Here is a 16,330-nt window from a genome sequence, read left to right on the forward strand (position 1 = left end):
TGGAGGAAAAATTTTCAATGTTGTGTTAGTTTCTGCCGTACAAGGCAAACCAGCCATAGTTATACATATGAGCCTCCCTCCCCTTGCCCCATCTCACCCGTCTAGATCACCACAGTGTGCCAAGCTGGGCTCCTTGTGTTATATAGCAACTTCTCATCAGCTATCTATTTTACACATAAACCTGTTATACAAAGTGAAGTCACAAGGAGAAAAACAAATAGCATATATTAATGCATATATGTGGCTCAGCTGGTAAAAGAATCCGCCTGCAATGTGGGAGACCTGGGTTCAAGAAGGGAGAGGCTACCCACTCCAGTATTCTGGCCTGGAGAATTCCACGGATTGTACAGTCCATGGGGTCGCAAAGACTCGGACACAACTGAGTGACTTTCATTTTCACAGAATCTAGAAAAATGATATTATTGAATCTATGTGCAGGGAAGGAATGGAGACACAGATATAGGGAACAGTCTTGTGGACACAGTGGAGGAAGGAAAGAGTGGGACCAATGGAGAAAGTAACATTGACATATATACACTACCATGTGACTTTATATTTAAAGTGAGTTTCTTGTAGACAACATCCAGTTGGTCTTATTTTTTTTCTAACTTTTTATTTTGTATTGTGGTATAACCAGTTAATGGACAATGTTGTGATAGTTTCAAGTAAACAGAGAAGGTACTCAGCCATACATACACATATATTCATCCTCCCATAAACTCCCTTCCTTACAGGCTGCCACATAACATTGAGTAGAGTTTCCTATGCTATACAGTAGGTCCTTGTTGGTGATCCATTTTAAATGCAGCAGTGCGTACATGTCCATCTTTACTCCCTAACAATCCCTTCCCATCCTTCCCTGCCAGCAACCATAAGTTCATTCTCTAAGTCTGTGAATCTCTTTCAGTTTTGTAAGTAAGGTTCCACGTATAATGGATGTCATAGGGCTTCCCTGGTGGCTCAGTAGTAAAGAATCTGCCTACAATGCAGGACATACAGGCAGGAGACACAGATTTGATCCCTGGGTTGGGAAGATCCCCTGGAGAAAGGAAGGCAACCCACTCCAGTATTCTTAACTGGAAAATGTCAATCCATAGGGTCTCAAAAGAGTCAGATATGACTGGGTGGCTAAACAACAGCAGCAGCAGAAGCGATGCCATATGATATTTCTCCTCTGTCTGACTTACTTCACTCAGTATGACGTGTTGCCGCAAATGTCACTATTTCATTATTTTTAATGGCTGAGTAATATTCCATTGTATATATGTACCACATTTCTTTATCCATTCCTCTGTCAATGGATATTGCCTCACAGCATGTGTGCTTCAAAGCTGGCTCAATGGTAAAAAAGAAAAAAAATCCACCTGCCAATGCAGGAGACACATTTGATCCCTGGATCAGGAAGATCCCCTCAAAAAGAGAATGGCAACCCACTCCAAGATTCTTGCCTGGAAAATCCCATGGACAGATAAGCCTGGCCGGCTACAGTCCATGGGGTCACAAAGAGTTGGAAACAACTGAGTGACAAAGCCCACACACTGTTAATGGACATTTAGGTTGCTTCCGTGTCTTGGCTATTGTATACAGTGCTGCAGTGAATACTGAGGTGCATTTATCCCTTTAGATTATGTTTCTTCTGGATATATGCCCAGGAGTGGAATTGTTGGGTCATATGGTAGCTCTACTTTTAGTTTTTAAGGAACCTCCTCCATACTGTTCTCCATAGTGACTATCTCAATTTGCATTCCCATAGTTGGTCTTATTCTTGATCCTCTCTGTTAATTTCTGTCTTTTAACTGGCATATTTAGACCACTAAAGTCTAATGTGATTATTGATATAGCTGTATTAATATATATTTGTTGCTGTTTTCTATTTGGTGACTTTGCTCTTTGTTCATATTCTTGTTTTAGACTCTTTTTATGCTTTTTGTGATTTTAATGGAGCATTTTATGCTTCCATATAATTCCATTTTCTTTCCTTTCTTAGCATATCTGTTATACACTTTTTCTTTAACTTTTTTTTTTAGTGGTGCAGGCATTCATTTTGATTGCTCAGAGTTGAGGACACATCAATTGTCACATATTTTAATATCACTGTTCTGTGGTTCTAACTATCCAAAGATATTTATCCAAATGATTAAATTTTATTTGCTGATTTTTTTCTAAATACTGCTTTGACTACTACTATTACTGTATCTATTACTTGCTCAAATTTATTCAAATTTTGGTATATTATTATAACTCTATAAGGTACATATTATTAACCCTGTTATGTATAGGAGGAATCTCAGGCTCAGCAGAGATAAAAACTGTACTGGTCAAACATTTTTTTTAGATTTCACTATAAGATGTTACAGAACAACCCAAACAAACTTTCTGGCTAACCCAATATTTTGCCTAAGGTCATGTGGCTTCTTGGGGGCAAAATAAAGACACCAATTCAAGTTTATTTGACTCCTAAGTATGTATTAATATTACTGAAATCCATATTTTCCAGTGAGTGAGAGAGACAGACAGAGAAAATGGGAGAAATAGAGCAGTTTTCATAAGTCAAATTAACAAACATTAAAATTAAGACATCTTATAAATGAGAGTCATATAAATGGCACTTCCACGAATAGGAGATGGCATATGTTTTTACTTGATCTAGTAATTTTAGTAGAATGAGGATGTAATGTAATGTAGTATAATCTATTTGGAAAGCAGTCTGACAATATGTGCCAAGTATCATAAAAATGTTATTATACTTAATTTAATAACTATATTTTAGGAACATCTCTATATAAAATATAACTAAATATAAAAATGTCTATGCATGAAGTTAGGTGATCTAATTCTTTATAGCAAAAAATTGAAAAACATATAAAGTCAAAAATAGAGAATCTTGGTAATAAAATCAGATACACCTTGGTTGATTAAATATTATAAAGTCATTTAAATTACATTTCTAAAGAATATTTAAAATATAGAAATTATTTCTGTTATAATGCTAGGTAAAAAAACAAGATCAGGATATAAAATTGTGTATGTACAGTATAAACATATTTATCTAAAACAAAAACCTCTGCAGAGATGGGAACAAAACACATTCAATGTTAGTAGCTTTATTTTGGTGGTACACTAGAATTGGGCATTTTAATTTATATGTCGTTATAAATTTCTGCTTCAAGAACATTATTTGATAAATCCTTGTCATGTTCATCAGCTTTGTGTACCATCATGCCTAGTTCTGCTATACCTATGTATAAGACACTTGTCATTTGTCCATAATTGAACTTTGAACACTTAGAAGAATTTAGAGGCAATGTTCCTCTCTCTGATAACATTTATCCAAACAGATAATATTATATTTAGGCAGTCTTGTCTGCATAGTATAAGCTACCCATGGCCTGTATTTGATGAAGATTTTTCCAAATCTTATATCAATACCATGTGAACATAATTACACAATGTCCATGGGATTCTCTAGGCAAGAATACTGTGGTGGGTTGCCAGGCCCTCCTCCAGGGGATCCTTCTGATCCAGGAATCAAACTTGAGTCTCCTGTGTCTCCTGCATTGCAGGCAGATTCTTTACCACTGAGTCACCAGGGAAGCCCTGTTGATTTCATATTTAAGTAGAAAGTCTGTGTGTGTGTCTGTGTTTCTGTCTCTGTGTGTGAGTGTGCACTCTATTGTGTCCAACTGTTTGCAGCCCCATGGACTGTAGCCCACCAGACTCCCCTGTCCCGTGAGATTTTCCAAGCAAGGATACTGGAGCAGGTTGCCACTTCCTTCTCCAGGGAAATACTACATAGTAATAGAGGTATGTCTTATGGGTATATTCACTCTGGTACTCTTGCCTGGAAAATCCCATGGATGGAGGAGCCTGGTGGGCTGCAGTCCATGGGGTCGCTAAGAGTCGGACACGACTGAGCAACTTCACTTTCACTTTTTCACTTTCATGCACTGAAGAAGGAAATGGCAACCCACTCCAGTGTTCCTGCCTGGAGAATCCCAGGGACAGGGGAGCATGGTGGACTGACGTCTATGGGGTCACACAGAGTCGGACACGACTGAAGCGACTTAGCAGCAGCAGCATACAACTTTTAAAAAATATTTTTATTAACATCACTTAATATAACCTGGAGCTTACACTCAGATAGTGATGAAACTAAGGATATATACCAATATTATTAAATGCAAAACATTCTCTGTAAATAGGATCAAAGGTTGAGAGTACTGAGAACAGAGTCCCATACTAAGTAATTACAAGTCATTCTGGTTCTCATTACCTAAGATAGCCTCTTTATAAAATGGAATTGTATCTATCTTATAGGACTGTTGGAGGAATTTAGTGAGCTAATACCTACGTGACATTTACACTTAGAACAGTTCCTGTTAATAATAAAAATGTTCATTGTTTGCATTATTATTATTCCCTCCATTTTTGAAATTCATTTTGTGTTCCAACAATTCTGAAATGTTTCTCTGAACTGCTGTCAGTGCCTTCACAATTCTTCCACAGTCAAACTATTTATCAGTTTTATTCTGTTAGAAGTAACTGGAATAGCGATTCTCAATCGTTTCCTTTTTCCTCAGTACCCACTAGTGATACAGACACGTGGTCATTAGTAACGAGTAACAAAGGACTCGCTAAAACAGTGATTCTCAATCAGAGAGCCACAAGCCATACTGATAAACACTGAATGAAATCAGTAGATTAAATTTAAATTTCTGGAACCTCAGCTTGGCTAGGATTTTCCCTCCTGCTATCTTACTTTTTCTACCTTAAGAATTCAGTTTTCTCTCCCCTACAACAAGAAAATGAAGAAAAATAAAAAAGACTGGTCCTAAGAGTAAATTATATTTCCGATATCTGGGCTCTATCTTGTCAAAAGAAACTATTTTCTTCATTATTCTTGAAGAAGAGTGAAAAGACCTTTTCCTCATTTTCTTTCTTTCTTCAAGACAGTCCTTTTGTTCCTTCCTAGCTTTTACCATTAGGAATCCCTAGCTAGAAGGAGTAGCGGTCCAGTATCTTCTTTGGAGCACTCAGAACACACTTGGCCCCTCCCTAAACTTTTCCTTTCCTTTGGGTGCCAGGCTCCTCCTGATGCTTTGTCCCTGCTTTTGCTGTAAAAGTCAACTCAGCCCAGTTTGTTTTTTTCACAAACCACTACACTATTCTTTCCATAATCTTGTCCTTGTGAGGATGGCCCTCACAAAAAAATGTGGTGAGAAAAGCAAAGTTTGTTTGCCATAAAAACATGTAATGGCTAGAAAACACTATAAATATTCATTAATACATTCTTGGGAAGTTTACCTCGGTTGCTCAAGGGGATCCAAACATCTGCTACTTTAAAGAGATGAAAACCATAAGTATGTTAATTGAATCTGGCTCAACAAAGTGGTCTTGAATGAGAGATTCCAGGACCTTCTTAGAGCTTTCCTGGGCACATGGGCAGCCCTGCATATGTCTGTGGCTCCCCAGATTCTCATGATTATGTTGGAGTTTTTAAAGCCCACTACGAGCTACCCTGGTAGCTTAGCTGGTAAAGAATCTGCCTGCAATGCAGAAGAATCCAGTTCGATTCCTGGGTCAGGAAGATCCCCTGGAGAAGGGATAGGCTATCCACTCCAATATTTTTGGGCTTCCCTGGTGGCTCAGATGGTAAAGAATTCATCTGCAATGCAGGAGACCTGGGTTCCATCCCTGGGTTGGGAATATCTCCTGGAGGAGGGCATGGCAACCCATTCTAGTATTCTTGCCTGGAGAATCCCCATGGACAGAGGAGCCTGGCTGGCTACAGTCTATGGAGTCACAAAGAGACACGACTGAGTGGCTAAGCACAGCATAACATGGATATCTCATTCCCCAGAAGCTTTAAGTTTTTTGGTCAGCCTCTTGTTTTGTCCCAAACGGTAGTGTCCACTTAGGCAGTAGTGATATTAATCTATTGCCACTGATTTCTTTTGTTTTTTTGACACAGGTCCTTAGTTTGAGCTTTTCCCACTGAATGAGTTCTGAGATGAGTCAAATTATACGAAGCCTTGTAAATGGTTTTTTCCCAGGGAGCTGTCAGAGAGATAAAACAGTTGCAATTATCTGGGGAGGAGGCTTCAGGAGGAGCTGCAAAGCTTTTCTACTTATTCAAGTGTCTGCCAGGCTATTGGTTTTCACAGCTATTAAGGGGCTAGGAAAAGTTTCATCACCACAAAGCTCACCTTTCTTTCTCAGATTCCAACTGCCTGTCCTGAATAAACGCCCCTCTGATTATCATAGGACTTTAATTGTCAAGGTTCTAAAAAGGTTGATTTTGACAATTTTGGCCAGGGTTCTTTTTGTTTTTATGGTTTTCTAGTCATCCTTACTCTATCATTCCAGGGTTCCCACCCCCTCCTCTTTGCTTTTTGATCTCCTGCTGGTAACACACATTGGTCAACTATACAAGCAAAAGACAAACAGCAAGGGTTTCAGGTAATGCAGTCCACAAAATCAGTCTTCCAGAGCAAAGAAAAGGATGTAGCAATGAAAGGAGTATGTCTGGAGGAGAAACAGGAATATCCACCACATCATTTTTACAGAAACTGATGTATACATCAGAATAACAATTTCTGGCTTCACAATCAGAAGTGATTTTCACATGCACATGCAATTGAAATGACTAGGGCATCCTCTTTCTGTTCACAGGAAGCAACATTATAATCAGCAGTCTGCTTGTTTGGCAGGCAATCGAAAAATACAAGTAAATAACAATGTCAAGTTTAGTTTGCTTATAACTTCCATGTCTGAAGTAGGAATAGACATGATGATAGAACCACCTTCTCCCTATAAAATACTTGGTTAATGCTAATGACTTTTTACAAATCATTCTCCTTTTCCTATACTTTATCAGCTGAGTAAACTCCATTCTAATCAACACCATTTTTCAGATGCCTATTTACTCAGATAAAGTCTTACCAAGATAGAGACATATTCTCTCTTTTTTTATATTTTCAAATTATTTTTCATTCACTGGTTTTATGCTTAAATTCTCAGAAAATTATCTTATTTTCCATGTTTTAAGGTTATCAGAGTAATTCCATATTTGTTTTGGATACTGTCTACACTGGATTGGTTATATGAGTCCTTCTGCATTCAAGATCCAGAAGTTTACTATAAAGAAGATAAGAATCAAAAATGTGTTCTTTAGGCCAGGCTGAAAAAAGATTTCTAGACCAAAAGAATCCATATTAGTAATTTCCCATAGCACAACTGAGTGAGGTTATGTAAAGAATAACACAAATAAAAATGTAACAAAAGATTATTTTATCTATATTGTAGCTTTCTATGAATTTGTCATTTTAAAGACCTATAGACTATTAACATATGAAAACTAATTGCTCAATCATAAAAGCAAAGTTAGGGTTTCCCAGATGGCTGAGTAGTAAGGAATTCACCTGCCAGTGCAGGAGACGCAGGTTTGATCCCTGGGTTGGGAAGATCCCCTAGAGAAGGAAATGGCAACCCACTCCAGTATTCTTGCCTGGAAAATTCCATGGACAGAGGAGCCTGGTGGACTAGAGTCCATGGGGTCACAAAAAGTCAGCACAACTAAGTGACTGAATACACAAAAGTAAGGTTACAAATTAGTTTTTGTAAGTCAGCTTAGGCTAAATTTTGCAAGAGCAACTTTCAACAGAAAAATTGCAGTGGTTTACTACAACAAAGATTTATTTTTCACTCAGTTTACATATCTATTATGGGCCAGATGTGACTTTATTCCAGAAGCCCTGCCTAAGATACTTTCAGTCTTTCAGCAGATAAAAAAGGATATGAATAGTAAGGTACATTCTGGCCAAAAGCTCTTCTCAGGAGTGACCAAGTTGACTTCTACTTAGAAATCATCTGGTCGAAACAAAGCATATGGCCAAGCCTAATTCCACAGCACAGAAAAGTGCATTTTTCCAGTGGGAGAGGAGTCAAAGTGCAGGGAAACATGGTAAATATGTTTGACAATAATGTGATATAACATACTCTCCTAGTCACTATCTTGAAAATCAGTTATGAGTCTTTCCAAAAAGCACCTATGGTACCTACTATATCCTTATTAGAACTTATAAGTATTCATTATTAATACAGCATATTCATTGAATGTCCCATGGCAATTTTAGGGTAACTAAGGTCCCTGTGGATTAACTTAGTGAATAAGAGAATTGACACAGATCTGAAGTGAACTGATGAAACAGCACTGCTATCCATGCCAAGTGAAGCCTGCTATTCTGTCCTCTTCCTTTTAACAAAGGGGGAGGAAACAGTTCCTAGAACACAAACTGCGCATCAAGCTTGTGTTCTGTTTGCTTAAGCAAAGAAAACACATCTCTAACAGTAAATAGATTTACCATAAAGTGAAAGTATTAATCACTCAGTCGTTTCTGACTCTTTGTGACTCCATGGACTGTAGCTCCTCTGTCTATGGTATTTGCCAGGCAACAATACTGGAGTGGGTACTGTTATTCTTCAAAAAAAAAAAAAAACGCTTACCTCATGCTTAGTTAATACAAGACAAGAAAATGAGGAGGTAAAAGAAATAACTACTTCCACACAAAGAATTCACCCGGCTAACTTAAGTGAAAGTGGTTTATAAAAGAATATTGGGTAGCTCTAGTGGACGCTGAGAGAAGGTCTAGAGCTAGTGCTCTAAACTGAGAAACAGGACTGTCTTAATCAGGAACGTGCTGCTGCAGCTATGAGAGCAAACACCACCAGCAATAATGCCTAAGAACTTGACTTTCTAGCCACTTTCCAGCACCGGTGCCATTTCTGCAACAGCAAGTCATCCCTTTTCTGAAAATTAGATATCTCTTCTGCTGAGAAAGCGAGATAGAATAGAAGCTCCATACTGGTCCTGTTTCCTCTTGCTATTATTCACTTTGGAATCAAATTCACCCACAGCGCTCCTGGTCACATGTGTGTTCCTAGCTGAAAGGGAGGCTTGGAATATGACATTCTACTTTCTGTTTGTGAGATATGTAAATTTCACAATGAAGGAATTTCCCCAAAGGTCATAAAACTATTATTAAAGAAAATAATGAGCAACCATGAATATGTCATATACTTCTACACAAGGAAATAATGGACTACATGTACAAGGAAAGACTGAATGTTAAACCAGCAAGAGAGACGCTAACTTGAGAAAAAAATGAATGGAAGAAAAGAACTCTGGAAAGCGTCAGTAAAAGGAGACATTGCTCATCAGGTAAATTTAAAACAATATAATTGATTGTATATTTGTTAAAGGGACAATCTGATTTCATACCTGTTCAGACTTGGTAAGGAAACACTTTATTCAAATGGACTATTGCAAAGACATTGCTGCAAATAGACAGAATATTCTGATCAAGTCTGTAAGCATCCTGAGACTTGGCAAAAGCAGTTTTTCTTCTATGCAGAGGAGTTAACATACTGGGAATGGGGACAATGGAAGAAAAGGTGGCTATCCCAAAGATCAGGGAATGCTTTGTTCTGAATCCAGCCTATTCTCAGGAGATGCTGTTAAGGAAGGGTTGTGCCTAGGTTAGACTGAGGGTGGGCCAACATTCAGAGATCAACCAACATTTTGGTTAGCAAGCATTTTATTCTGATTGGTGGGAGTAGAGGAATAAGTAGTTCTGCTAATAATTTATGACAGTGGTTCCCAACCTTTTTGGCACCAGGGACCAGCTGCGTGGAAGACAATATTTCCATGGACCAGGGCGGGGGATGGTTTGGGGATGATTCAAACTCCCATTACATTTATTGTGCACTTTATTTCTCTTATTATTACATCCGCTTCACCTCAGATCACCAGGCATTAGACCCCAGAGGTTGGGGACCTCTGATTTATGAGACAAAGAATGAGAATTTGAGAATTTAAAATAGTGTGCCTGGCCTTGTCACAGATAAACACAGGGAGCATTCCTGAGTCTTACCTAAGTTGTATGGAGAAGGGTAGTTCTTTGTGGTAAACCCTGGTGGCTCAGATAGGAAAGAATTTGTATGCAATGTGGGAGGCCCAGGTTTGATCACTGGGCTGGGAAGATCCTCTGGAGCAGGGAATGGCTACCCACTCCAGTATTCTTGCCCAGAGTATCACATGGATAGGGAAACCTGGCATGCTGCAGTCCCTGGGGTTGCAGAGTCTGACACGACTGAGCAAATAACACTTGTCTGGGACACAAAATGATAGGGTCCTTCACTGTTTTTCAGGAACACAAAAATCAGCTATAATTCAGCAGTGTCAAATCCCACACCCTAGCTAACAGAGTGTAGATACTACTCCACCCTGGTCTCTAGTTCTAGAGATTTATTTACTCCAGAGTTAAACCAGAGAGGATACGCATTTGAGGATACCACACATAACTGAGAATAGGAATGAGATGTCACAGTGAAAACATGGGAATCAAGTGAGACTTGTTAATAGAATGGTGAGAACCCACCATTCCCCATAAGCTGAGCTCCCTTCTGCATTTAGTCTGAGAAACTATAAAATAAGTCCTAACTAGCCCAGGAGCAAAGGCCTACAAATATTGCCATTCATAGAGCCCCTGATGAAATGACTGGAGTCCTAACCCATCAAGTTTTGAAGATCAATATTTTTAAAGGCCCATTCATGCATAAAATGTGTGTGATCAGCAAACTCATATCTCACTCCAAAATATAAACGAACAAACAAGAATTTTGACACTTGGGAAAACCTCTAACACGAAAAACGTGTGTGGGTGTGGGGTGCAGGTGGGTGGCAGGGTGGAAACGGAGGGAGGAAAGGAAATAGGGAGGGGAGAAGAGATAGAGAAAAATGTTAAAAACAATTCAGGTAATAGAAAATAATATTATTTTTAGAAAAATAGGGAAATATTAAATCCATTGAAGATGTGATAAATGCCATCAATTTTTTTTTAAATTGAGAGACCAAAAATATATAATCAAGTTATCAATAAAAAGGTTAGAAGATATTATCAAGGAAGTATTTCACAAAAGAGAAAGTTGCAAAATAGAATAAAGAAAAACATGAAAAATTAGAGGATGACTAAATCTGAATAATAAGAGTTGCAAAAAGAAAGATATGGAGGAAAAGAAAAAGATGCCAGGGAATTATTTAAACAAAAATAAATTGATCCACAAGAGTTTCCAGAAGTAAAGGACATGAATTCCTTGAACTGAAAGGGCCCACTCAGTGACAAGAAAATTAAAAGCAAATAAAGACAAAATTATAAAACACCAGTAATAAAGAGAAAAATCTTAAACTATAATAGGGAGGTGTGATAATAGGGATCACGGATAAGAAAGGCATTGGATACCTCATTGGCAACATTGGCACCTAGAGAGAGGATAGTGAAGAAATACCTAATATTTTTAAGGACAACTATTTCCACTCTTAACATACTGTCCCTAATTGTATTATCGATTAGGATAGAAAAAAGATATTTTAGAATGTCAATGATCACTCTCTAATAGATAAGGAAAATTATGGGAGGATCTGTTCCACCAAAAGTTAGAAAGTAAATGATGTAAGAGGAAGGCATGGAATGTAGGAAATAGGGGTATAACACAGGTGAGTGGTGAATGAAATTTTGAGCTGACGCTAAAGGGAAAATCCAGAAAGATAGCTGTAAGCAAGCCTAGAGAATAATTGGAGAAGGGGGATGGAATATTCAAGGAGAGACAAGTCCAAGAAAATGGTGAAACTGATAGGATATCTGATGCATTTGAATACTTCATTGGAGATTTAAAACTCTGTTGAAAAGACTTGAAGATGAGCTAATGGGGAGATATTTAAGTAAACATGTAATTATGTTATAATAAGGCAGATCTTATAATTAAGTTCTACACTAAATGCTTTGGAATTTAGTAGAAGATGTGACCATTCAATAATTTATTCAACAAATGTTAGTTAGGGTCTCATATTAATACATATCAGGCATTATTCTAGGTGCTGGAGACACAGCAGGGAACAGTACAGACGAACAGTCCAGTTGGGGAGGAGAAAGAAAATTAACAAAATGAATAAATAAATGTAAAATGCTAAGAAGTAAAATAAAGCATCATTTAAGATCAGAGAGTGTCTAAAGGGTGAAGCATGAGAAGAGAGAAGGGGCTTAAAGGAGCAGCCATTGACGGATAAAGAAGCCTGCTAGACTGGAAAGGGAATTCATTGTTTAAGAAGAGCCTGCCAATTGAACAACTATCCATTATGCTGCTCCATGGACGATTCAAGCCACTTTTTCTAAGATCTGGGAAAGCCTAGTCAGTCCTATAAATGACTGAATACCAGTCTTTTCATCATCCCATCTGATCAATAAGCATCGACTGTGGACATTTATTGGACTGTTTCTTAGAAACAAGCCTTTTGGGTAGTTCTCAGACCAGGGAATTAACTTGAATAATTTTGGTTGAAGCATTGGTCATATAGGTCAAACTGGTCATATAGATTTGGTATACAGATTTTCCAAATGGACTTTGTTGTCAATAGGTATAAATTAAAAACTTTAGCTCTGCCATTTTCTATCTGATTTTGGACAAGGGTAGTGGACTATGTTTCCCAGGTTGCAGAATCTGCCATGGAGTTTGGCAAACAGGACATTTAGTAAAGAGTCCCCTGGGGATCAACAGCTAGGGAAGGAAGGGGAAAGAAGAGGGATGAGGTACAAGAAAAAGTCAAGCTTCAGTGCAGTCTTGGAGACCCCAACCATTCCCACTGGGAGTTTGAGCACTGGGGTAATCCTTCAGAAATGTCCTAAGTTGAGCCAAAAGAGGTACTTTTGTACTCTTTTTTGTTTTTCTCATTTCTTTAAAAGGAGATTTATCAAGCACAGAAAATGCATCTGAGTGTCTGACGGAACAAGGGTTAACATATGGATACAACTTACTGGCACATACAGAATTATTTTGAAGCATTCTGAATAACACAAAGGTAACAAAAATAAGGAAGTAACTTTTTACATAAAGGGAGATTTTTCCACCTGGGGATTTTACACCAGGATGAGAAATTTAGCCACAGCTAGCATTTAAAGGCTACTCTGAGTGCATTCATATATTTGAAACTATTTTAGGCCTCATTGTCTCCCTGACAATACTTTTTTATATTGAGGTCATTGGAAAATTGGAAACCATCCTGTACAGCAGCTGTATTTTAACTTGTAGCTTATAAAATATCCATTTCTAGACAAAAACAAGGCATTGTAATCAAATTTAGCTAAAACTAAAAATGTTGCTTTGTTTTTAGAAGTGGACATGCTGTTACTACCATTAATCATTCAGTCCATTAATATAAGAAATAATGGTTTTCATTTTTTCTTTCATGACTTGTAAAACCAAATAAGACTAATATTTAAAAGAAATGAAATCTAATCTGCAATTGTTGTTCTTGCAAACATATACAAATGGAAACTCCTCACTCCATACATCAATAATTGACAAAATTATTTAATAAATACATATACTGACAAGTATGAATTGATAAATCCCTTATATATTCTATAATGTTTTGAGTATTATGATGAAATTCACTTTAAATATAACATACAGTCTCAGTCCCTTATATTCCTTATTACATAGCTATTCAAGACCAAAAACCCAAATATCCCAGACATCCCTTGGTATCTATGGGAGATGGTTTCAGGACCTCTGCAGATACCAAAACCTGTGGATGTTCAAGTCCCTTATATAAAATGGTAGTATTTGCATACAACCTACACACATCCTTCCATATACTTCAAATCATCTGTAGATTACTTATAAAACCTAATATAAGGTAAGTGCTATGCAAATAGTTTAAATGTACATAGTACGTAAATAGTAGCCAAGTATGGCAAATTCATGTTTTGCCTTCTGGAACTTTTTCTTTTTTTTTTCTCAAATGTTTTCCATCTGCAGTTGGTTGAGTCTGCAGATATGGAACCAGTGGATGTAGAGGGCTGTCTATATAGTCAAAAACTGATACGTATACGTCAGGGTTTCATGTTGCAAACTGAAACTGATTTTTGCTTATTTAAGCAGAAAATGAATGTACGGCAAAGGTATCTGTCAGCTTACAGAACTGACAGGATGTCTGGAGAACCAAGCCCAGAAAATGAAAGCACAGGGAAGCTTGTATAAGACTAAAATGATACAAGATTTTTTTCCACTGCTGCTGAACTCAGCCCCTTGTGCCAGATGCTTCCATGGTTGTACATCTAATTGTTCCTTTCCTTCACCTTTGTAACACTCTCTAACCAATTAAGTTGTGTTGTTTTGGTTGCCAGAGGCAGAAAAAAACAAGATTCTCCTTATTTGGTCTTTTTAGTGGGAATTTGGATCCCAGCCTTCACAAAGATTCCAGTTAGGGAGTGTTTCTCCAAAGTAAAGAGGATGATTAGGTGCTGGGAAGTCAAAAACTGACAAATGTTTGCTACCATGTAAACATTCTGAAGTTTGTTAGAGTCCAGTGGGCAAAGATGGAGTAGCCAGGAAAGGACATCATGGAAAAGGAATGGATTAGGATGCACTGGCCCTGTGTTTGACACTGGGGTCAATGGGGCAGGGCAAAACTGAGAAGTGAACCTTGCAAGTCCTGCAAGTATCAGAAGCCCTGCCTGCTGCAGTTCAAGGAGAACCAGTGATGAGATCTACAACTCCCTGGGATGGTTTTAACCCTCCTTCTTCTGCTACTCTGAGTAGGTATGTGCCCTCAAGTCATAATGAGTCATTATTCTGCAGCCTGGTCAATGAAATCCAAGCATTCACAGCTTGATGGGACCATGGAGATCATCTGTGCAGAAAGAAGTTTCTTATTTTACAGAGGATAGATATGAGACCCAGGGAGGGAGAGTTACTTACTCAAAACTCATCAGTCAGCAGCAGATTTCAGAATCAGAACCCAGCAACTTGGCTCCAAGGCAGGTGCTAAGTCTACTAAGTTTGTTAGGTCTGTCACATCCTTGCTACATCAAGGGCCACTGTCCCAATGAGGTCCTTGCTCTGACTGTCACCTTGGCCTGCTAAACTCTGACCCCTTGAGTTATTCCAGGTCTCTGCCAATGTCAGATATATCTTTAAAAGCGAAAGAACTGATGATGCCTTCAGTTCAGTTCAATCGCTCAGTCGTGTCCAACTCTTTGTGACCCCATGAACCACAGCACACCAGCCTCCCCGTCCATCACCAACTGCCAGAGTCTACCCAAACCCATGTCCATTGAGTCGGTGATGCCATCCAACCATCTCATCCTCTGTCGTCCCCTTCTCCTTTTGCCCTCAATCTTTCCCAGTATCACGGTCTTTTCCAATGAGTCAGCTCTTCGCATCAGGTGGCCAAAGTGTTGGAGTTTCAGCTTCAACATCAGTCCTTCCATTGAATATGGACTGGTTGGATCTCCTTGCAGTCCAAGGGACTCTCAAGAGTCTTCTCCAACACCACAGTTCAAATTCTTTGGCACTCAGCTTTCTTTATAGTTCAACTCTCACATCCATACATGACTACTGGAAAAATCATAGCTTTGACTAGACGGACCTTTGTTGACAAAGTAATGTCTCTGTTTTTTAATATGCTGTCTAGGTTGGCCATAACTTTCCTTCCAAAGAGTAAGCCTCTTTTAATTTCATGGCTGCAATCACTATCTGCAGTGATTTTGGAGCCCCCAAAAATAAAGTCAGCCACTGTTTCCCTATCTATAACCTGCAGTGATTTCCCAAATGAACAAAGTTCAGACTCCTGAGCTTGATTTCTGAGGTGCTGACTGCACCTTGGGCCTGATCACACTCAGATACCCAAGCTTCAATCTGAGAGTCAAGTCCTTGTCAAGCTCCTTTCATTGTTTGTAATTGCATATGCTTTACCCTCTCCCTTTACGCTTTACTCCTTCATCCCTTTCCTTTCTGTGAACTTCTTTACATTTCAAAAATCAATTCAAATACAATTTTCCTAAAGAAGATATTTCTGAGTATCCTAGAAAAACTTTGGCACAGCTTTTTCTGTGGTGCCATGGCATCCTCATACACACAGCCATTGCAGTCCCAACTGAGTGTATTTGTTTAAATGTTTCTCTTTCTCTATTTAAAATCTCTAGGATACATATTGAGTAATTCTGAATAAGTAATTAAATCAATCCACCTTGTATAACTTCCAAGAACTTCTATAAGCCCAGGTACATGGACTTGAGAAGCACCTTCTGTGCTTTGACCTAAACTTCAGCTGCACTTATCAAAAATTATTTATACTTTGAATACTAACCCAATTTAAACATCGTTCAGTTCAGTCAGTTCAGTTCAGTTGCTCAGTCGTGTCCGACTCTTTGCAACCTCATGAATCACAGCACGCCAGGCCTCCCTGTCCATCACCAACTCCCAGAGTTCA

This window comes from Bubalus kerabau, chromosome X (genome assembly GCF_029407905.1).
Source record: "Bubalus kerabau isolate K-KA32 ecotype Philippines breed swamp buffalo chromosome X, PCC_UOA_SB_1v2, whole genome shotgun sequence".
NCBI classification, from domain to species: domain Eukaryota; kingdom Metazoa; phylum Chordata; class Mammalia; order Artiodactyla; family Bovidae; genus Bubalus; species Bubalus kerabau.